A 23,004-nucleotide genomic window follows, 5' to 3' on the forward strand; every position below is an offset into this window, starting at 1 on the left:
ATATATATATATAAAATCTAAAAAAAAAAAGAAATGGTTCTGAAGAACCTATGGGCAGGACAGGAATAAAGACACAGATGTAGAGAATGGACTTGAGGACATGGGGAGGGGGAAGGGTAAGCTGGGATGAAGTGAGAGAGTGGCATGGACATATATACACTACCAAATGTAAAATAGATAGTGGGAAGCAGCCACATAGCACAGGGAGATCAGCTTGGTACTTTGTGACCACCTAAAGGGGTGGGATAGGAAGGGTGGAAGGGAGACACAAGAGGGAGGAGATATGGGGATGTATGTATATGTATAGCTGATCCACTTGGTTACACAGCAGAAACTAACACACCACTGTAAAACAATGATACTCTAATAAAGATGTTAAAAAATAAAAAAGATTATCTGAGACAGATCATCTCAATAATTTAAATGATGAGCTTTGAAGAACTCTAGACGGAGGACAGAACTGTTAGCAATTAGTAATTCATTCTGATTCAAGGAAATAAATTTAACCCAAATATTCAAAATCAGAGTTGAGTTTAGAGGTTGTAGCATAAAAAGCAGAATGATGTAGAAAGACTATCCCAATCATGACCAGGAGAGTTCTTCTCAGGTTACTACTAAATAATATTTCACCATCATCCTAGAGAGACAGGTTTCTAGAATATGTTAGTTGTATTGCTCTTATATATAATTAGTAATATATATGTAACTTTACTTATGACCTATTATAAGTACATATGTAAGTATGACTCTACGTATTCTCTAACTCTGAATACATTTTTTTCAACTAGTCTTTGAGTTATATTTTTAAAGTTTGGATTAAAAAAATAAACTTTGAAATTTATTACAGTGAGGTGCCAAATCTATGGAAACTAATCAATGATTTTGATATGCAGTTGGAGTCGTCCAGGTAGACAGCAACACTCTTAATAGACTGGTGAATTTGTAGAGAAATTTCAACATGAGAGTACCACTGTGCTCAGCAATAAATTATATTTTTTTTAAGTAAATCTAGAGACAGAATGTGCCTAAGGATATACACAGCACATCAATGCTCTAGTGTTGCTGGTGGCCCTCAGGATAAAGACCACAAGCATTGTTTCAAGCAAACTATAATCCCTTTCTATATATCTTTCTGTCCATCTCTAATGATAAGATACAGATATAAATATGTCATTTATGAATACATTTCTCACCATAATCTCATGTTTCCTTTTGTTTTTAAGACAGAACTGGGGTAACTATTTAAATTTGTTTTCTAGCCTCTCTTCAGCTATTATCATGACTGAATATACAGGAAAACACTACACTGGGCTGAAAAAAAAAAAAACCCAAGGGAAGACATTGTTTTACAAATTATTCATTACAGAAGCAAGTCTTAATTTTTCACTTAATTGCAGAAATAGTTTAGTAACTTTAAGGAGAATGATACTAGAAGTTTGTCTGTTTCAAGAACTATGGGAAAGGAGAAAAATTATATTTATTGATTTGAAAAAGTAAAAAAATTGTTAACAGCTTTTAAAATTTCATATATAGTACTGTAATGTTCCTGAGGAAGGGGTGTGAGTACCTAGGAACTTCTTAAATCACCATGCCCTGGGTGCTTATACCTGTACTTCGTGTAAGAGAGAAATGAACTTATCACAACTATGCCACTGATAGTTTGTGTTTTTTGTAAATGTAGTCAAACTTCATGAATATATTATGCCTTGCATTTTATTTATGCTATTTCATTTAATCCATATATGTCCTGTGAGGTAGAAATTATTATGCTTATTTTACAAATTAGAAAACTGAGATTTCAGTTTTTTCTTTCTCAGTAAGTGAAAGAGCTGAGTTTTCAACTTAAGTGTGTCTGGCTCAAATACTGTATTCTCTGCACTAATCTCTGCTGTCTTGTATTAGGATGCCTTCTGAGGACACAGCCAGTACCAAAAACGTCGACTAGCTTTTTGTATTTTAACTTACATATAGTGGGTGTTTGATATGATGTTTGTCATTCAAGCCATCTTTGAGAGCACTTAGATAAAGTGGGATGAGGAAGTGTAACGGGAGTGTGTAAAAAGACGCAGATATTGCTGCCTCTCATGATGAAGGAGGTCCTGACTTCTGATGTGAATTCACGCATGTACGAAAGTGCTGCAAAATTATGAGGGTGACTGCTGGATAAAAGTGGTATCAAGACACACTACTATATATAAAATAAACAACAAGGGCCTACAGTATATCACAGGGAATTACATTCAATATCTTATAATAACCTATAATGAAAAGAATCTGAAAAAGAATATATATATCTTTGCTGTACAACTGAAACTAACACAACCTTGTAAATCAACTATACTTCAATTAAAAAATAAATAAAAATTAAAATAAAATTAGAAAAAAAAATAAAAGGCTATCCACTGGCCTGTGAAACAGGGATTTAACACAGAAAAAAACAGATCGTGAAATAACAACACAATAAATTGAAAACTGCCCTGAGAAATAAATTAAAATTGCTGACTTGTTTTTGTATCCTTAGCCTATTGGTCTTTTTAGGAAAAATTTAACTCTTGCCTTATTTTTATCTTCTGAAAAATTAAATTAGGTTTATGTTTTCTTAGTGCTTTGTTATAAAATTAAAATATTGAAAAGGAGCTTCCAGATAAACAATGGCTTCATAGTCTTTATCTGTAGTAAAGGGAGGAAAAAGAAGAAATAAGTTATTAACCCACACAATGTGACTGTGAGAGGAGACGATAGCAAAGAAGTTATTTCAGTAAAACTGTAGAATGTGGAAAGCAGAAAGGAAAACAGTGCCTTGCTTGGCAGAGGAGAGGAAGCTACAGCTTTTTGTTGGAAGGAGGGTATTGACAATGACTGAATCTGTCCCCTCTGCAGAACCCCTGGTTGTTCAGGCATGGAGGTACCAGGCACAGTGCAAATTAGTAAACACAGAAACAAAAGAAACTAGAGAGATGAAGTAAACATCAAAACAAAAAACAATAGAAGGACAAAAAAGGGACAGAGAAAAAGAAAACGCTTTAAAATAAAAATATGACCAATTTTAATTTAAACAAAATCAATATCCAAGAGGTGCAACAGCTGTCTGTTATATGTTACAGAGAAAGAGAAGAGGAGAAATGGCGTATAGAAATTATGAGAGAAATCACACAGCTAAATTTCCCATTAATTAAGTCTCCAGGTGGAAAGGGTCAAAAGAGTGTCCATGACAATACAAGAAAAAGACTGTCTCACGAACAAATCATGAAGTTTCCAAACCTTTAAGATACATTTAAGATCCTACTGGCTTGCAGAGGGAGGGTGGGTGAGGAGCGTATGCAAAACATGGGGTGCAAAATGGCCTCAGAATGTAAGTTGGTGCAGCCACTGTGGAAAACAGTATGGAGGTTCCTCAGAAAACGAAAAATAAACTTACCATATAATACAACAATCCCACTCCTGGGCTTATATCCAGCCAAATCTATAATTCAAAAAGATTCATGTACCCCTATGTTCACAGCAGCACTATTCACAATAGCCAAGACATGGAAACAACCTAAATGTCATCAACAGATGAATGGATAAAGAAGATATGGTACAGGGACTTCCCTGGAGGTCCAGTGGTTAACACTCCACACTTCCACTGCAGGGTGCATGGGTTTGTTCCCCAGTCGGGAAACTAAGATCCCACATGCTGTGTGGCACAGGCAAAAAATTTTAAAAAAAGAAGATATGGTACATATATACAACAGAATACTACTCAGCCATAAAAAAAAACATGAAAGAATGCCATTTGCAGCAACATGGTTGCAACTAGAGATTATCATACTAAGTGAAGTCAGAAAGAGAAAGACAAATACCATATGTTATCACTTATATGTGGAATCTAAATTGTGACACAAATGAACCTATCTATGAAACAGAAACAGAATCACAGACATAGGGAACAGACTAGTGGTTGCCAAGGGGGAGGAGGTTGGGGAAGGGATGGAGTGGGAGTTTGGGGTTAGCAGATGTAAGCTTTTATATATAGAATGGACAAACAATAAGGACCTACTGTATAGCACAGGGAACTATATTCAATACCCTATGATAAATCATAATGGAAACGAATATTAAAAAAAAGAGGAATGCATATGTATGTATAACTAAAGCACTTTTCTGTACAGCAGTAATTAACACAACATTGTAAATCAACTATACTTCAATTAAAAAAAAAAGAATTCTCACCAGCATTAGATTCTAGAAAATGGTGGCATCAAGGTTTAAATCCCTAGAGCAATGTATTTTTAATCTAGAATCCCATACCATCCATACTATCATTTAAATGTGATAACAGAGTAGAAACATTTTCAAAAATCCTAGGGCTAAAATACATATAACTTCTATGTTATTTGAGGCAAATATTCAGAATGATTAAATATAACAGAGAAACATACCTAAAGACTTGAATAGTAGATTTGTCTTATATTGGGCAGAGGGTGGAGGAGGTAGCTCTCCAGGAAATAAAAAAATGGATGGATAGGTTTGTGATATGAAAAAAAAAGAAGAAAACTTTTAGAGTATTTTGATGTGAGAGTGGTTCTAAGATGAATAGTGAGAAGTGCATAGAAAACCAAGCCAATAAAATAATATTAAACATTTAATAGCTTCCAAGGAAAAAATAAAAAGTAAAATGTGGTCAATAAAAATAATCAATATTTACAGGTCAAATTAATGTAAGCAGTGACTCTTGAGTTAACCAAAAAATATGATTTAACAATATTGAGGTGTGGGAAGAGGTTGTAAGACAGCATTAAGAAGGGACAAATTCTCAGGACTTCTCTGGTGGCACAGTGGTTAAGAATCCACCTGCCAATGCAGGGGACACAGGTTTGAGCCCTGGTCCGGGAAGATCCCACATGCCACGGAGCAACTAAGCCCGTGCGTCGCAACTACTGAGCCTGAGCCCTAGAGCCTGTGAGCCGCAACTACTGAGCCCCCGCACCACGACTACTGAAGCCCACACACCTAGAGCCCAAGCTCCACAACAAGAGAAGCCACCGCAATGAGAAGCCTGTGCACTGCAACGAAGAGTAGCTCCTGCTTGCCGCAACTAGAGAAAGCCCATGCAGCAACGAAGACCTAATGCAGCCAAAAATAAATAAAATTAAATCTTTTAAAAAAAAAGGACAAATTCTCAAAACAAAGTTAATAGATGATGTTTAAGTTGATAATTAGTATTATAAGGATGTGATTTAGACATATGTAGTTGCCATGCCTTTAATTCAAAACTATTTCAATTACTTTAAAACTTTTGTAAGTTTTAGGTGCATTGTTGCAGGGCAAGTAGCTGGAAAGACAAAAGAATTGCCAGTTAATGTATTCTTCATTTACATTGTTTTGTAACAATGAAATGGTTTTACCTTGTTTTATGCATTGTTTAGAGTTTTTCCCCTTGAAAGTGATGACTTACACTGTCAGTGAAAATAAATTGTTAAAATCAGACATATTTGAGAAATAGTAATAGAGCTTTATTTATTAGTGAGCACTAGTGAATTATGTAGAGGAGAAAAACATTTTCTGAGGCCCTCTTGGGGCTCCTGGCTAGGTCTGAAAATTAAATTGATAAAGACAGATTAACAGGGGAAAAACACACAAATCTTATTAAGTTTTTATAGGTGTATGGGAGCCTTCACAAGAGAATGAAGACCCAAAGAAGTGACCAGAGCAGGAAGCCTTTATACTTTTTAAACAAAGAAACAATACATTTGTGAAGAATTGACAGAATTCTGGGCTGGGGGAGTAAATGTGAAGAAGTAACGTGGAAGATAAGGATTGGTTTAATAAGGTTTGTACAGATTTCGTGACCCCCATATTCCCCACCTCTGGTGATAAAAATGTATTCCTTCCTCCTAGTACATTGAGGATGCTTTTCACATGGGAGATTTATCCTCTGCTTTCAGGGAAAAAGAGTGAGGTGAAGGGAAGTCAAAGTGACCTTCTTGCTTCGGCCATTTTCTCAAACTCCTTCAGTTTAAGATTTGCAATATGCCAAGGTGCCATATTTTGGGGTGGCGTGTTCTGAGCCCCATCACTTATAAAATGTGAAATTGCATATTTAAAGAAACAAGCATCGCATATGTAGAATGTGAGCCATTTTGTGTTTATATATTTTATAAGGATCTATTTTTATAGGTTTTATAGATTTTATTAGGACCCTGGCTAGTACACTGAGAATAAATTGTAAGAGGGAGGGTAGAAGGAGACCTCAGAAAACTATTATTTGGAGCTCTTGTGTCCAATTTGAGATCTCCTAGCCTCATGCTGCTACTCAACATGTGAAATGTGGCAGGTCTGCAATGAGATGGGCTCTAACTGTAAAATACACACCAGATTTCAAAGACTTAATATAAAAAAAGTAAATACCTCATTAATATTTATTAAAATTGATTACATGTTGAGATGATATTTTACATACTTTTTCATTTGACTTAAATAAAATATATCATTAAAGTTAATTTCACCTCTTTTCAATGTGGCTACTAGAAAATTTTAAATTACATATATGGCTTGCATTATATTTCCAGTGGACAGCTCTGGTTTATTCAGAAGTTATCAGACTCCTAGATACATTTAGAATGCACAGCCAACAGAATGGATCAGATATGGAGTTTGAAAGTATGGAGTCAAGGAAGACTACAGGTTTCTTTGTCTGAGCAATTTGGAGGCTGGAGTTGACATTTTAAAAATCAAGATGAGAAAAATAGAAGGAGCAGGTTTGAAGAGAAAGGTCATAAATTAAGTATTGGATATGTGAAGCCCAAAACATGAATAGAAAATCTGAAAACACAAGAAAGTTTTTCATGCTCACCTCTAATTCCTTTAGAAGTTGCCAATTAGAGAAAGGCACCTTGAATGTTCTTAATCTTCACCAGTTTGGGTACAAATGAGACTATAATAACCCATAATTTTTCTTGGCCCCTACTCTTATGACAAAGAAATGTCTCACCCCTTGAAGTACTTCCCAATTACTTTTGGCTGCTCATGCTTCTCTATAAAGATGGTATGTTACTCCTATCAAGTAAAAATGCTATCTGACTGTTCCAAGCGAGTGACACTCAATGCCCAGGGCATCATGAGACACCAACGCAGCATTATATATGTGTCAGATTCTCACAATGGCTCTTATGAAAACTGTTCAGTAAGATACAGTCCCAATCCTCTCTTTACTGGAGCTCAAAATTAGTTTATTAGTATAGGCAGGGCAATAGATCTATCACTATCCTGATATTTACTTTATTCATGTTCTCAAGAGTGCCTGAACAGAATTATACCTGTTTTCCAATTCCACACCACCCCGATGTGCATCAACACAATAAGTACACATCACATGGGTGGCTGGCCACCAGCACAGCAAACAGCCAGACTCTACATGCTAATATAGAACTCAGCTAAGACACTTTGCTATAATTGTTTGAAGGAATTTCTTCCTAGTTCCTTATCCTCAGCGCAGGAAGTTTTGGCTGCAACAGAGGTCTTCCCTCCTCTATTGCTCTGCGCTCCAACTGCACAGCAGATAACTATACATCAGAAAAAACTGAATTTGTAGAGGCTGAGAATTTGGAAAGCTATTCTGAATGCCTCACAACAAATCCAAGAAACAAATATACTCTTTCCATAAATAGATAACTTCCTATTTCAGTTTTTAATATATTATCTCAATTTCTATTTTTGTTAACAAGAGCAAAAAATACTTGTGACTATTAAGAATGGTTTATATTACAGCACTTTGGCATCCAAAATATATGAGCTGTACTTCAATTCATGTGTGTCAGACTTTAAATATAGCAAAATGTGTTATAATTGAAGCTCTGATTTCTCTTCCTTGTCAACTCTGATTTAACAGTAGGGGCCCTGCCAACTTTGGGTTAGCACGGAAATTAACTTAACCTTGCAGCTATTTTCTAGTGAAAGGAATGAGAATGCAAATAGCAGGCTAAATATTTAGCTCATCAGGAGCAATATTGTTTAAAATACTCCTTAGCTTCCATGATGTTTTCTGGCTTATATAAAATATAGTTTAAGGAAAATTGGCAAAAACATTTAAATTTTTTCAGTTCACTAAATTCATATTAATCTCATAACGAACCCCCTTGATTTCTGAGGCCATTATTTTTTCATTACAAATATTTGAGCAGGTGTTACAGTTGATGTTCAATTTTCCCATTAAATTTTCCCTCTAGATCATAAATTCACAGTAAAAAGATTTTAGAATCATCGCCTGTCTTTATTCTTAGGTAGTTTGTTTCTCACATGTAACAAAATCAACAATATGCTAGTTAAAAACACTTTAATTTGTTTAGTAAAGCATGATTCCTAAATCTATAATAGAAAGCAATCTGTTAATGCAGTTTAATGCTACATGTGTGCAAAAATGTGTTAACTATTTCCTTTTTTTTCAAAGAAGAATGTGTCATTTAGGGATTTCATTAACAAAGACCAAGCTTTGTCATAACCTAAACTTCATGATGAAAATTTACTATCTTTGTTTACATATGACATTAAGATTTTAAGTAATTCCCTTTCATTTTAACTCTAATTTTTAAAAAAATCCTTAATGGCTTCAGAATAAGAATTTACAAAAATATAGACTGTTTTTAATTTGAACAACGTTTATATACTACTTCAATGATTCCCACGCCCATTATAGACATTTTTAAAGAATATTGTCTGAGGTCATTTTATATACATATATCTATATACATATATATACATATTCATATCTTCTGTCTTTGTGTTACATTTTTTCCCAGATAATCATGTTTGTCTATTTACTACACATGATATATTTTAACCATTTAATTGTTAAGAAATATTTTGTGAAATGCCTAACATTTCTTTTATGCTTTCTGAGTTTCTAGAATTATTCAAGTGGGCCACCTCTAAAATGTTCATGTGATCTCCGAGATGGTCTTGTAATGTTTCACTCCTTTATTTTTTCATATTTAAATATTTTATACATCTGAATTATTTTTCTATGTAGCGTTAACATAAGTATCATTTTTATTTTCTTTAATTTGTTCAGAAAATTGCTTTCTATTAGAGACTTAGGAATCGTGCTTTACTAAACAAATTAAGTATTGCAGGTCATCTATCACCACTTATTAAATACATCTTTTCTTCTCAAATTTATCTATGAACTATTATCTCTTTATGCAAAAAATTCTCATGTACTGTGTTGTCTCTATTCTCTTCTGCTAAACTATTTTTTCTAATTTCTATACTAATATCATAGTAATTTTTAAACTATACCAATATAATATAATATTAATTTTTCAAGTCTGTTATACCTTCAAATTTGTCACCCACTACAATAAATACCACAATGGGGTGAAATATTTTGTTCTAGCTAAATGGAATCAGAGACTAAAGAGTAAGTTCTGTTGCTACAAACTCCTCAACAACAACAACACATTTAAAAGCATTGTTATACTGGCAAAAAAAAAAGAAGAAAGAAAAGTGAAATCCCTATGAAACAGATACAAAGAGGGCGTGAATTGCAAGGAATATGCTTAAACACTATGGCAGTTGGAGGCACTTTGATGGAAATCTGACCTGAACATATTCCTTAACAGTTATAAGCTTTGTTTTTTGTGCCCATAGGTGCACAAGAAACAAGATATTGGGACCATTTAAAGCAGAGACTGATAAGCTAGTCTCCCACCTAAAAGAGAGCACTCAAGGGGTTCCTTCCACCATGAAAGGGATATCAGGAAACCCTGACAAATGCCAGTAAGATGACAAAACGCTTTTGTCTTTTCTTTAGGCTCTGAATACGGGGAATATTATAGTTTTATGATAATTCAAAGCTCCAGTCTGTGTTTGCGACTGGGAAGATAATATGGTGGTTACGAAATGTGAATTTATACTACCTCCATGGTAAGGAAATTCTTATACTGAGAAAATAACAGACAAATGTCCCTGGATCAGTAATACCCTTGGGGAATATGGCTCACCAGCGAAGAGAAAATCACTCTGGGGGCACCATTCCTCCACAAAGGCTGCAAAAATGATTTTCATAGGACTAGATGTGGGCCACACACGAGAAAGCCAACATGAGGTTTTGTTAGTCACTAGTGTAATAGACTTTTATGAATATTTTCCAAAGCCTGGGAGCATACTGAAAGCTGCTAACTCATTTTATTAGGAAAATACAAAAGTAACACTAAATCTAAGATGTTTTCCCCATTAAAAACATACACACATTGTCCAAATTATTTTTAACATTTTGTTTGCTACTCTATCTCTTGCCCCCAACTATAAATAATGCACTCTGTAAATTCCATAGATAGATCTATCAGTAAATATTAAAATAATGCATCACGATCAATTAAAGTTTATATCAAAGATGTAATTATGTTTTAACACAAGGATATACATAAATATATTGAAAGATTGTTAGAAGTGACCATATTGTAAAGTTAAATAGTTTAAGTCTCAGCTAAACTATGTATATCTATTTTACTCCTTTCCATGTAATAAATATTATACAATGGACTAGAAGGGATCTTCCTTAATTTAATAGAGTGGTGACCTGAAAACAATAGCCAGCATTATATTCAAGGATAATTTCTAGGTACCTTTCGTTACAAACTCAGCCATGCAAAAAGAATGCAAACCTTCATAACTGTCATGATGGAATTGATGTTTTAATAAAACAAGTTAAAGAAGAAATGAGTTTTAAAAATAAGTGTGTTATTATTTTTAAGCAATATATATATATAGCTATAGAACTTAAACTATCAATTAAACAATACACAGAATTAATGATTAAAAAAAGAGATTACAAGATAAATATACACAACTCAGAAACTTTCTTCTCAAACTGTATTTTTTTCTACCAGATTTTTGCTTTTGTTGCTTGTACTTATGGTGTCATGTCCAAAAAATCATTGCCAAAACCAATATCAAGAAGGTTTTCCCTATATTTTCTTCTAGCAGTTTTAGGGCTTAGAGTCTTTTGTTTAAGTCTTTAATCTATTTCAAGTTAATTTTTGCTAGTAGTGTAAGACAGGGGTCCAGTTTCATTCTTTTACATGTGACTATCCAGTTTTCCCAACACCATTCATTGAAGGGACTGTCCTTTCCCTATCAAGTAGTCTTGGCTCCCTTGTCAAATATTAGTTGACCATATAGGAATGAGTTTATTTCTGGGCTCTCTATTCTGTTCCTTTGGTCTATGTGTCTGATTTTATGCCTGTACCATACTGTTTTGATTACCTTTGTAATATAGTTTGAAATCAGAAAGTGTGATACCTCCAGCTTTGTTCTTTCTCAAGATTCCTTTGGCTATCTGGGGTCTCTTGTGGTTCTATATGAACTTTAGAATTTTTTTCTATTTCTGTAAAAAATGCCATTGGAATCTTGATAGGGATTGCATTGATTTTATAAATGGTTTTGGGCAGTATGTACATTTTAATAATATTAATTCTTCTGACCCATGAACATGTAATATCTTTCCACTTGTTTATGTCTTCTTCAATTTCTTTAATCAATGTCTTATAGTTTTCAGTATACAGATCTTTCACCTCCTTGGTTAAATTTATTTATGTGTTTTATTGTTTTTGATGCTACTGTAAATGGGATTTTTAAAAAAAATTTCCTTTTCAGATACTTCATTGTTAGTGTATAGAAATGCAATTGACTTTTGTATGTTGACTTCATGTTCTGCAATGTTGCTGAATATGTTGATTTAGTTCTAAGTGTATTTTGGTGGAGTTTTCAGGGTTTTCTATATATAAGGTCATGTCATCTTCAAATAGACAATTTTACTTTTTCTCTTACAATCTGGATGCCTTTTATTTCCTTTTCTTGCCTGAATGCTCTGTCTAGGACTTCCAGTGCTATTTTTAAAAGGAGTGGTGAGAGGAGGAACACTTGTCTTGTTCCCAATCTTAGAGAAAAAGTCTTCAACCTTTCACTGCTGAGTATCATGTTAGCTGTGGGATATGTGTCATATATGGCCTTTATTATGCTAAGGCATATTCCTTCTTCACCCAGCTTGTAGAGAATTTTTATCATAAAAAGATTTTGAATTTTGTCAAATGCTTTTTCTGTATCTGTTGAGATGATCAACGTCCCAATAAGACTCTTTGTACGTATAGACAAGATTATTCTGCCATGTAAATGGAGAGACAGACAAAGGAACCAGAATAGCTAAAGCATTTTGAAGAAGAAAAAGTAGGAAAAATCAGTATACCCTGTATCAGGGCTTTTTATATAGCCGTAGTAATCAAGACTGTTTGGTATTTGTAAAGGAATAGGTATATAGATCAATGGAGAGATTCAAGAACCCAGATATAAGCATGCAGATGATTTTTTTTTAATTGTGGTAAAATACATATAACATAAAATTCACTATTTTAATCATTTGAAAGTGTACACTTCTGTGGAATTTGGCACATTCACAATGCTGTGCAACCATCACCACTATGTAGTTCCAGAATGTTTTTAACACCCCAATGGGAAACTCCACACTCGTTAAGAAGTTACTCCCCATTCTTCATTACCCCCAGCCTCTAGCAACACTAATCTGTTTGCTTTCTCTTTGAATTTCCCTATTCTGGATACTTCACAGAAATGGGTCCTAACACCAGACTTTATGTGTCTGGCTTCTTTCTTTCATTTAGCATGTTTTCAAGGTTCATCCGTGTTGTAGCATTTATCAGAACTTCACTCCTTGTAATTGCTGAATAATACTCCATTGTGTAAATGTGATTACATGTTATTTATTAATTCATACATGGAGGGACATTTAGGAGGTTCCCACTTTTTGGCTATTTTGACTTATACTGCAAAGAACATTCATGTACGAATTTTTTTGTCAACACAAAAATTTATATGCTGAGGAGTGGAAGTGTTGGGTCACATGGTATTGTATGTTGAACTTAATGAAGAAACATCAAACTGTTTTCCACAGCACATGCACCATTTTATATTCCCACCAGAAAACACCTATTTTTTCACATTCTTACCAATACTTGTTATTTTACATTTTTAAATTTTTTATTTTAGCCATCTTAGTGAGTGTGAGGTGGTATCTCCTTGTGCTTTTGAATTGCATTTCCCTAATGAGTACCATTTAACAACTTTCACATGCTTGTTGACCATTTGTATATTTCCTTTGGAGAAATGTCTATTCAAATCCTATTCCTATTTTGAAACTAGATTTTTTTGTTGTTGATAATTGTAAGAGTTCTTTATAAATTCTGGGTACTAGACTCTTACCAGATATATGATTTGCAAATATTTCTCTCCTATTCTGTGGAGTGTCTTTTCACTTTCTTTATAGTTTCCTTTGATGCACAAAAGTTTTAAAATCCAAGTTATCTATTTTTCCTTTTGTTTCTTGTACTTTCAGTGTCATAGCTAAGAAACTATTGTCGTATACAATGTCAGGAAGATCTATCTTCATGTTTTCTAAGTTTCACAGATTTTTATTATTTTTAATGTTACTGTAAATAGAATTGTGTTCTTAATTTCCTTTTTAGATTGTTAACTGATAGTTTATAGAAATACAAATAAATTTTACATGTTCATTATTAATCCTAAATTTTTAAAATTTATAAGTGCGAATACTTTATGTGGATTATTTAGGATTTCCTTTATATAAGATCATATCATGTAAGAATACAGATAGTGTTACTTACTTATTCCCAACTTAGGTGCCTTTCATTTCTTTTCCTTGTCTAACTGATCTGGCTAAAATGTCCGGGACAATGTTGAACAGAAGTGATGAAAGAGGGCATCCTTGCTTTTTTCCTGATGTTAGGGGGAAAGCATCCTGTCTTTCTCCATCGAGTATAATCTAGCTGTAAATATTTCATAAATATTCTTTATTATGTTAAGGAAGTCTCTTTCTATTTCTACGTTTCTGAGTATTTTTATCATGAAAGGTGTATTTTGCCCAATTTATTTTCCTGCAATTGAGATTATCATGTAAGTTTTTTCACCTTCATTCTGTTAATGTGGCATATTACATTAATTGATTTCTGTATGTTGTACCAACATTGCTTTTCTGTAATACATCAACTTGGTCATGGTATATTCTTGGTTATCTGCTTTTCTTGGTTAAATACATCTAGTAAAGTATCTTCTTCTATAAATAATTATGCTAACACTTATGAAAATGCAAATGAATAAGGAAATACCATTTGACTGTTTATTCAACTAAGATGTTTTCCTTGGAGAGAAAACTTTTGGACCTCAAAAGGAAACCCCCTTATTATACATTTGTACTCCAGAAAAGGGCCTTACATATTTTTAAACTTAAAATTAGAAATGGTAAATTCAGTAAACCTAAACTTTCAACTCTAATGGATAACATTTAGCATTTTATAAAAGAAATATTTTTAACAATGCTATATTATGTATATATTATACAATTGGAGCTGCAACTACATAAACAACAAGGCAGACAAATACAAAAGCCATATTAAATCTTCTTTCACAGCTGTGCACTTCTAAACCTAGAGGCTATATAGGGAGTTTCTGAATTAACAATGCATTAAAACTCCGCTCAGTAAAGTATAATTTCCACCTCAGAACAGATGTTTTTAAATATACATCATCAAAAGCTGTGTTACCACCATTGGTAAGATATTATGGGATCCTTCATCAAATATATATCAGGTAGTGTTACCAATAGGGAAGAGCTCTGATCTCAGCAGTGAAAACCTTTAGGAAAGTGAGGTAGTTTTTTATGATTTTTAGAAAATAATTATGTGTCACTTTCTACCACAGTATAATTCTTCCAAAATTGTATTCTCGCTCAATAAATACATTAATTGAATGGAATAACTGACTACATTCTGAGTGTTAAGAATTATTTTTCCATTTCATAAATAGACCAGAAGAAACTGAAGTTATACCACAGCAGATTTAGATATTAATATACAAATGACTGAATATAATCCCTGGCTTGAAAAAATAACCACTAAACCAATGACAGTTAATTATACAAAACTATTTGTATTACAAATGTTCACTAACACGCACTTGAAATATTTGTTTTTTTCTTAGTGACTACTGTACTTCACATCCAATGAGCATAAAATGTAGCATCTGTTTTTTGACTGTACATTCACTGCAGGGAAATAGGAAATAGAAGCAATTCTATTCCTAAAAACTTCAAGCCGAAATACATTTGTCATTTAATTATTTAACTATTCTTATATTCAAAACGCATTTTATGAACTATTGCTGTATTTTTCCCAGAATAGAAATGAATAACTTTACGGATTAAAACTCTGTATGTATTCCAACACAGTTTTTGTACATTTCTTTTCAAAAGAGGAATTGTGTTTTACTTTTCAAAAATAAAAAATGGTAAAAGGGGCTTCCCTGATGGCGCAGTGGTTGAGAGTCTGCCTGCCGATGCAGGGGACGCGGGCTCATGCCGCGGAGCGGCTGGGCCCGTGAGCCATGGCCGCTGAGCCTGCGCGTCTGGAACCTGTGCTCCGCAACGGGAGAGGCCACAACAGGGAGAAGCCCGCGTACCGCAAAAAAAAAAAAAAAAAAAAAAAAGATAAAAGGGTTTAGATGTATTATAGCCACATTAAAATAAAAGATAAGACCATATAACACAATACTGAAAGATATGGGTAAAATATAAGGGAAATAAAGGAGAGTTGTTTTTTGTTTTTTTTTAACCAAGGAAATTAGAGAAATCCTGAAACAATGGCAAGCCAGGAAGGTGTGGGAAGTATCTTTTCTCCATAGGATTGAATTCCTTGTAAAAACTGAAAGAAGTTCTCTTTCAGCTTGTGACTCAGTTTAAAAGTGAAGTAGTGAAGTGTGACTATGAACATTGTAAGGTACATATTACTGTCTTTTTTTGTAATGAGAAAGGAATGGATAAGATGACTTATTCCTCAAACCCTTCCTGGTATTTGTCACCTTGGTGCCATTTGATAATGTCAAAATATTTCAACCGTACTGATTACTATGATTGCATGGAGAAAAAATAATTTTCCATCAAATGTCTTCATAGTGGATGACGACGTCATATGGGTCCTGAACAGCCTTTCTGAATGAGATCTCAATATCTTTCTACAGCATTGAATATGTCTTGAAAATAATAAGGCATCTACATGCTCTTTAGCAAATTTATTTTAATAAAGACCAAAATGAGCAGATCAAGCCATCTGTGTTCTTCCTGCAGGTAATAAAAAAGGCATTTGTTGATGATGACATATTTCTCACAGTGTACAAAGTACTTTATTTTATGATGGAATTTATACAGCTTACTCTAAATGAAATAATGCAAGATGTTTATTATTTCAGCATCTGCTCCCACGTTCTCTTAGCCACTTGAAAAGTGACTCATTTTTTTTAAAAAATAATTCACTTGATTGTTTCATCTTATAGTTACACAGATAGGTCTGTTTTCTTTTAGCATGCTGTTCACTCTCAATCCAACAAATGCTATAAAAGAGAAATGCAGACTTTATGAATGAAGGGAAAGAGAAAAGTATAGTAATAAAAAGTATTTTTAAACAAGTTCTTCGTTTATGTTATTGATATATTTATTAATATTCCACCTTGTTTGAAAGGCTCTGATGTGGCTGCCTTGCGTTATATTTTGTGTTTCTTCTCATGCCACCAAGAGTGGAATAAAAAAAATGTTCACAGTCACTGATATTATTGTTGTTATTTTTTTACTCTCAGGATCACTCAGCCTCAAATGCTTTACCTATACTTGTGTACTACAGAATTAGGTAGTGGCAAGTATGACAAGTCTTTACTTCAGAATATCTCCTCCACTGATCTGTCACCATGCTGAATTCTGATTAACACACCTCTGTTAAACACAGTCTCAACATTTTTGCTACATGCATCTGTACATACATATTTCAGTAAACTTCAGGAAAGTCACTTCTATTTCCTTTAATCATATTGAGTATACTGAATCTAGGACTGTGGGAGAATAAATGATTTAATCAACTGCAATTTACAGGAGTTGGAAAGATGTTGATGTTTAGTAGCCCACTTAAAAAAAATCAAACAAAAACAAGACAATAAACACCTCATTTGAGAGTATATTATGTAATTCATAAGTTGGAATGATGCTCAGCTAACAGAGACGTCTAACCATACCAGTCTATGGACCATCTCAGTGCAGTCTCAGCGCCCTTGTTGCACCAGTTGTTTGGTAAAATTTTGGATATCATCTTGGCCTATAATGGTTTCACACTCTGAGAAAAATATAAACCTTAACAAATTGACCAAATCCTATTTTATGCTATACTCTGTATAACCCCAAACATCCACTTTTCCTTTTTCATTTATGTAGACTTTTCCATATTAATGGGAATTGTTATATCCTCAAATACTTTAGCTAGAACATGATGTTACCAAGAAAGAATATACGGGACTTGGTGTTTGAATGGAAAGAGAGATGCAGAGAACTGACATTTCCAATACAGTATTAGAAGATAGTTAACTTGTAGCAAATTGAGATAAAATATTTGAATTTTTTTGAGATTCAGGTAATGGTAAGGCTAGTTTCTGTTACTAATTAATTAATCTAGTGAATTACACTCACATACACGTGAAATATTCTTATCAGTCATGACTATGGGTTTTATTTAATCAGAAAGCACTATAAGATTTTTATTGAATACAACTTAAAACCTAATTTTAACACTTTAGTATGTGTAGGAAAGATACAGAATGACAAACCTACCATCTTTATAGCACCTCAGGGTGGGTCTGGATCAGAGAAAGCCAAAACTTAAAGTCAGTTTTGAGGAAGTTCCCTAATTCTCTAAGACCAAGGGAATCTTTTGCTATTTACAATTTGCTTTGCTAGTTTTCAAAGGTCCCTAATATGAGATCCCTTGAATGAGCCAAGCTTATTCAATTGCTTGAGAAAAATTCATTAAAACAAGATGACAGGAGTTTTCAGTGGCCCTTACAGCTAAGCTAAAATATGAAACCAAAGGAAATAAAGAGAACTTTGGGATGATAAAGCAAGTTCATCCAAACTCATAGGCTATGTGCTTGTGTTACTCCATTTCATTTCAGTAATGGGGAATAAAGGCTTGGGGAAAATACACAAGGCTAATGCATATGTTTCCTTCTCCTAGATCAGGTCTATACTCCCTAAACTCCTCCACCAAAAGCAAGTTCAACTTAAACTTGAAAAATCTATTATTTTACTTTCAGGACAAAATCACTATTATTCTCAGTCAAACTCATTAATTTTCCAAGCAAGAAACCATCAGAATTATAATCTAAACTCTCAATTCAAAAAATCTTTCTGAAACAAATGAACCTACACCCCTTCAGTGTTAATGGAGGGTTAATTCTAGGAAATTCTGTCCCAGTTTCCTGAGAAGTTCTTTACAGCTGCAACACACTTTGTGCTTTCAATATGTACTAGGGAGAAAAAAAAGCAAGAAAATACAAAGAAAGAAAGAAGAAATACACATTTTTGGGCCATTTTTGTCTGTCTATATATATTTGGCAATTTTGAAAGCAGAAAGAAACATCTTTTATACATTTCAATACTGACCCATGCAATGAAAGGCTGTTATTAGTGACAAGTTAAAACTGAATAAAACCTATAATTATTTTAGCAGTATTGTAATGTCTACTGCTTCTCTAAACTAATAATCTTAAGTAACAACAGAAGCTGCTATTTTAAGGTGCCCACTGTTTCTCATACTGGGGGGAAAAATGTTTAGATTCCCTAACATTTTGAAAGTGCTGATTTCACTTCTCATTGAGATGATAATCTAATACCATTGACTTAAATTCATTTCTTTCAGTTCTCATGCTTTAAATTTAGTAACTGCAAGTTTTTTTTTCAAAAACGCATATTAAAAATCTGTAGAGGTTTAAAAAAACCCTAACCTGTAATAGTTCTGTTATATCTATCAAGGGACAGGAGAAGCAGTCCATCATATTTCTAATTAAAATGCTCCAATAGAAAGCATCTTGCTTTATGAGGTCGATTGGTAAGAGTGGGGTTGACACTAATGTGTGTTTACTGAGATAAATTATTATCTAACAAATCTAACTAGGAGTGCATAGGTTCGCTATCAGGATAATTATGTTCTGGAAGTATTAATGACTATTTTTCATGATCATTAATGGAAATTACTTTTTAATTGTTTTCATAGCATAATCACCCCCTTACTTATTCTAGTAAATATCTATTTACTATACTTCTGCTTCTATATTTCTGATGGTTATTTAAGAATGTGGTTGTAGTAATCTACCACTAGACAAGTTTAAAATTTTTCATCATGTTTTACTAGAGTCAATAAGGTAAAACATAAGCTTTTTTTCATGTTCAGTAATGGTCTTTTCTACATAAATAATGGTCAATAATGCTATTTTATGGAATAGGTAAAGGATCCCTTAGAACATTTTCAAATTAATTAGTCATTCCCCAAATATAATGGATGAACAATACATTTAATGCTTCTTAATTTCAGAATGCATAATTTTTACATAGTAGGTCTATTTCAGGGCTATATGTTCTGTTTTGCTCATTATTTGTCTCATTTGGCATAGCCTTACACTGTCTTTTTATGAGGGCTTTATGACATATTTTATCATGTGGTATCATGTCTCCCTCATTACTTTTTGTTTTTCAAATATATGTCTAGTTATTCTTTCATGTTTGTTCCTGTGGATCAACTTTAGAACCATTTTGTTGTATTTTTTATAAGCACCCATAAGGTATGTTTGGGGAGTTGTATATTATTCATATGTTAATTTGAGGCAGATGGAAGGTTTCACAATCTTCATTATTCACTTCAGGAAAATGTTATTTTTAAGCCACTTTATCAAGGTATGATTGACATACAAAAAGCTGTACATATTTAATGTATGCCATAAACATTTCCATCACCTTCAAAAGTTTTCTCCTGCCCTCTTTATTTATTCTTTCTGGTGTTTCCTTTTTGTAATAAGAACACAACGTAAGTACAAGTCTCTTAGCAATACAGTATTGCAATATAATACGGTATTGTTAACTAGAGACACTATGTTGTACAGGAGATCTCTAGGACTTCTTCATATTGCAGAGCTGAAACTTAGTACCCTTTGAGTAATGACTCCCTGTTTCCTTCTCCCCCCCGACCTTGTCAACCACCATCCTATTTTCTGTTTCTATGAGTGTAACTATTTTAGATTTCTCATCTAACTGGTATCATGTACTATTTGTCCTTCTGTGTCTGGCTTACTTCACTTGACATGATGTATTCCAGGTTCACCCGTGTTGTCACAGATGTCTATATTTCCTTCTTTTTTAAGGATTAATGATATTCTGTTTTACCCCAAGAGACAACTACATTGTAAAAGAATACATACTGAAGTTATCATTAATATTCATTTATTCATTACAGCATCATTACAAAACTATTTATTATGATGTACAGTTCTGAATGAAGCTGGTCAAGGGATCTTTATAACTGAGTGACTGGTAAGATTTCTGTGCATCAAAGGGCCTTTCAAAGGACAAGGCCTCAAGACAATTCTACATTAAAGTGAAATTCCAGTGTCCCTATTTTTTTTAAATGGCCTTATATTGAGTTATAATTAGCAAACAATAAGCCACACATATTTAAATTGTATAATTTGATAAGTTTGAATATATTTATATACCAGTGAAACAACCACCACAATCAAGATAGTGAACTTATAACTATTTATTTTATGTATTTGCTTTCAAAGAAAATTATAGCTATGCTTTCTAAAAATTCATTTTTTTTCTTAAATGTTTGAGTTTTATGGTTCTTTTCAGTTTGAAATTAGGTAATTTTTCAAAAATGATAGTGTATACAGATTTACTAAGGCAATTTACCACCACCATTACAGCAGCAACACAACAAAAAACCCAGCAGGCCTTTTAAAATAGATACTCTGCTTACTGAAACAAAACATGGGTATCTTTACAATATTGGTTACTACAGAATGGTTTTTGAAATTTAATACAATCTTATTGCTGTGATGATCTCCACTGACATTTCTTGGTGCTTACTTAAAATCAGAAGTATTTTGCTTCTCAGAATTCTCACCTACTCTGTTCTGTGCCCCAAGGTTTTCCCTCTTATGTCTTCTAATTTATAATCATTTATATTTGGGGGATAATTTTGATATAAAAATATATCCAAAATGTTAGATTAGAACATAAACGTCCCTGGTAGTTCTGTAAATAGAAGTCTGGGCAAAAAAGAATTTCTAATAAGGAAAAAATGCTCCTTATAATATATTACTAATTTATTGAGTGCTTAAACTTAATTTTCCATATTAAGAAAAAGTTAGAAAAATTGGAATATAGCCTGTAAGAATAGGGCTTTCAATGAAAAATGAAAGCAATTAAAATAACTCAGAGGTCAATCATTCTCTTTGTAGATTAAGATTCATTAGTATCAATGCATATTTTTTTCTTTTTAAAATACTGTATTCATGTAATAAATTTTTATGTTGATATTAAGCAAACCATGGAAGGAAATATGACTATTTGCCTAGCCCATGACTTTGAAAGTTATTCATACAAGGATTTTATATAAAAAGAATATCATATCCTTTCAGATTTTTTTGAAAAAATATAGTTATATCTAGAGTATAATAAATGCTTACTATAATAAATAATGTAAAATTGTTCAAGAATGTTAAAAAACTAGGAGAGGGCAATAGGAGCAAATTTTATTTGACAATAAGATGTAATTAGTTTGCTAATCTATTCGAAATAACTACAACAGCGTTAGGCCATAGCATACACTTAATACATTTTATTTTATTTTTTAAATTAAATTAAATTTTTATTTTTTTGATGTGTACCATTTTTAAAGGCATTATTTAATTTGTTACAATATTGCTTCTCTTTTTTATGTTTTGGTTTTTTGGCCACCAGGTACGTGGGATCTTAGCTCTCTAACCAGGGTTTGAACCCGTACCGCTGCATTGGAAGGCGAAGTCTTAACCACTGGACCACCAGGGAAGTTCCTTAATACATTTTAAATGTATTTTTTAATGAGTTTAAAAGCTTTTAAATGTGTGAAAAATTAAAAGGAAAGAAATATTTTACACTAGTTCACCCTAAGGCTATTTTAAATAATTACATATATTTTTCAATTTATGTTTTTAAATATATAATGACCATTTCTAAGAGAAGGAAAGTTGTATTAGCAGAAAGATAAAGAGAACAGTAATGATTTGTTGTAATTGTTCAAACATATTAATTATAGATGAACAGATACCTAAATTTATATCAAAATAAGAAAACAACATGTGGAAGGTGGAAACTGTATTTCAATTACACCATATATTCATTACTAGAATAATATAATTTAAATCCTCTTCCTTCCCCAAACACACACTTTTTCCCTTGAAAACACTGTGCTCATTTGCTTCATGCTTTTCTCTCTCATTTAAGTTTCTGTGTGCTTTTAGTCCTCTCCTTTTTATTCTTAAAGCTGTTTTTATACTCAATGAGTTCTAATCATGGCAGTATTCCCCACAATGTATCGATTGAGTTTCAAACTCATTTTCCTCTTCTCTGACCTTCCTTTTACCCCTGCCTCTGCTGCGTAATTTGGCAATTTTCCAGGTAACTACTGTCTATCACTTAGTCTCCAGAGACAGATACAAGAGGAGTGGCTCAAAATTGCCCCAGAAGTGATATTGAGGAATAAGCCAGTTAGTGATTAATTCAGGATGTCTCTCTCCTATATCAGTTGCAGGAGGGACACAGTTTGGTGCAAAATTTCATCCATGGTAGATTTGGAAAGTATATTTATTGAGACCTCGTTCCTTGACATTTGGTCCTTCTTATGTTGTTTTATTCAATCCATAGATCTACATTTGGTCTTTCTTATGATGTTTTATTCAATCCATAGGTCTACCTCAAAATATTGAGGATCTTATGTGTTATTCAAGGCCACACACAATTAGTAAATGATAGCTGTCAAAACCCAAAATCTTTTCATAAAACATTCTGCTTCTTACAGAAGATTATAATTT

At 33.0% G+C, this 23,004-nt stretch overlaps 1 protein-coding gene across 5 annotated transcripts in view; it reads right to left on the reverse strand.

The window, feature by feature from the left end:
* Positions 1-23,004, reverse strand: part of L1TD1 (LINE1 type transposase domain containing 1) — a 1,087,927-nt gene that overhangs the window by 196,515 nt on the left and 868,408 nt on the right. For 4 of the 5 annotated variants that reach the window (XM_089903540.1, XM_089903541.1, XM_089903539.1 and 1 more), the window contains one exon: positions 1-23,004. This exon is cut by the window's right edge and continues 31,907 nt beyond it. The exons of the other annotated variant lie outside the window; for it this stretch is intronic. The gene's annotated coding sequence lies outside the window, so the exon portion shown is untranslated. 5 annotated transcript variants of the gene reach the window in all.

This window comes from Delphinapterus leucas, chromosome 21, assembly GCF_059928025.1.
Source record: "Delphinapterus leucas isolate spDelLeu-1000000601 "Yukka" chromosome 21, BTC_Dleu_Yukka2, whole genome shotgun sequence".
Classification (NCBI taxonomy): Eukaryota; Metazoa; Chordata; class Mammalia; order Artiodactyla; family Monodontidae; genus Delphinapterus; species Delphinapterus leucas.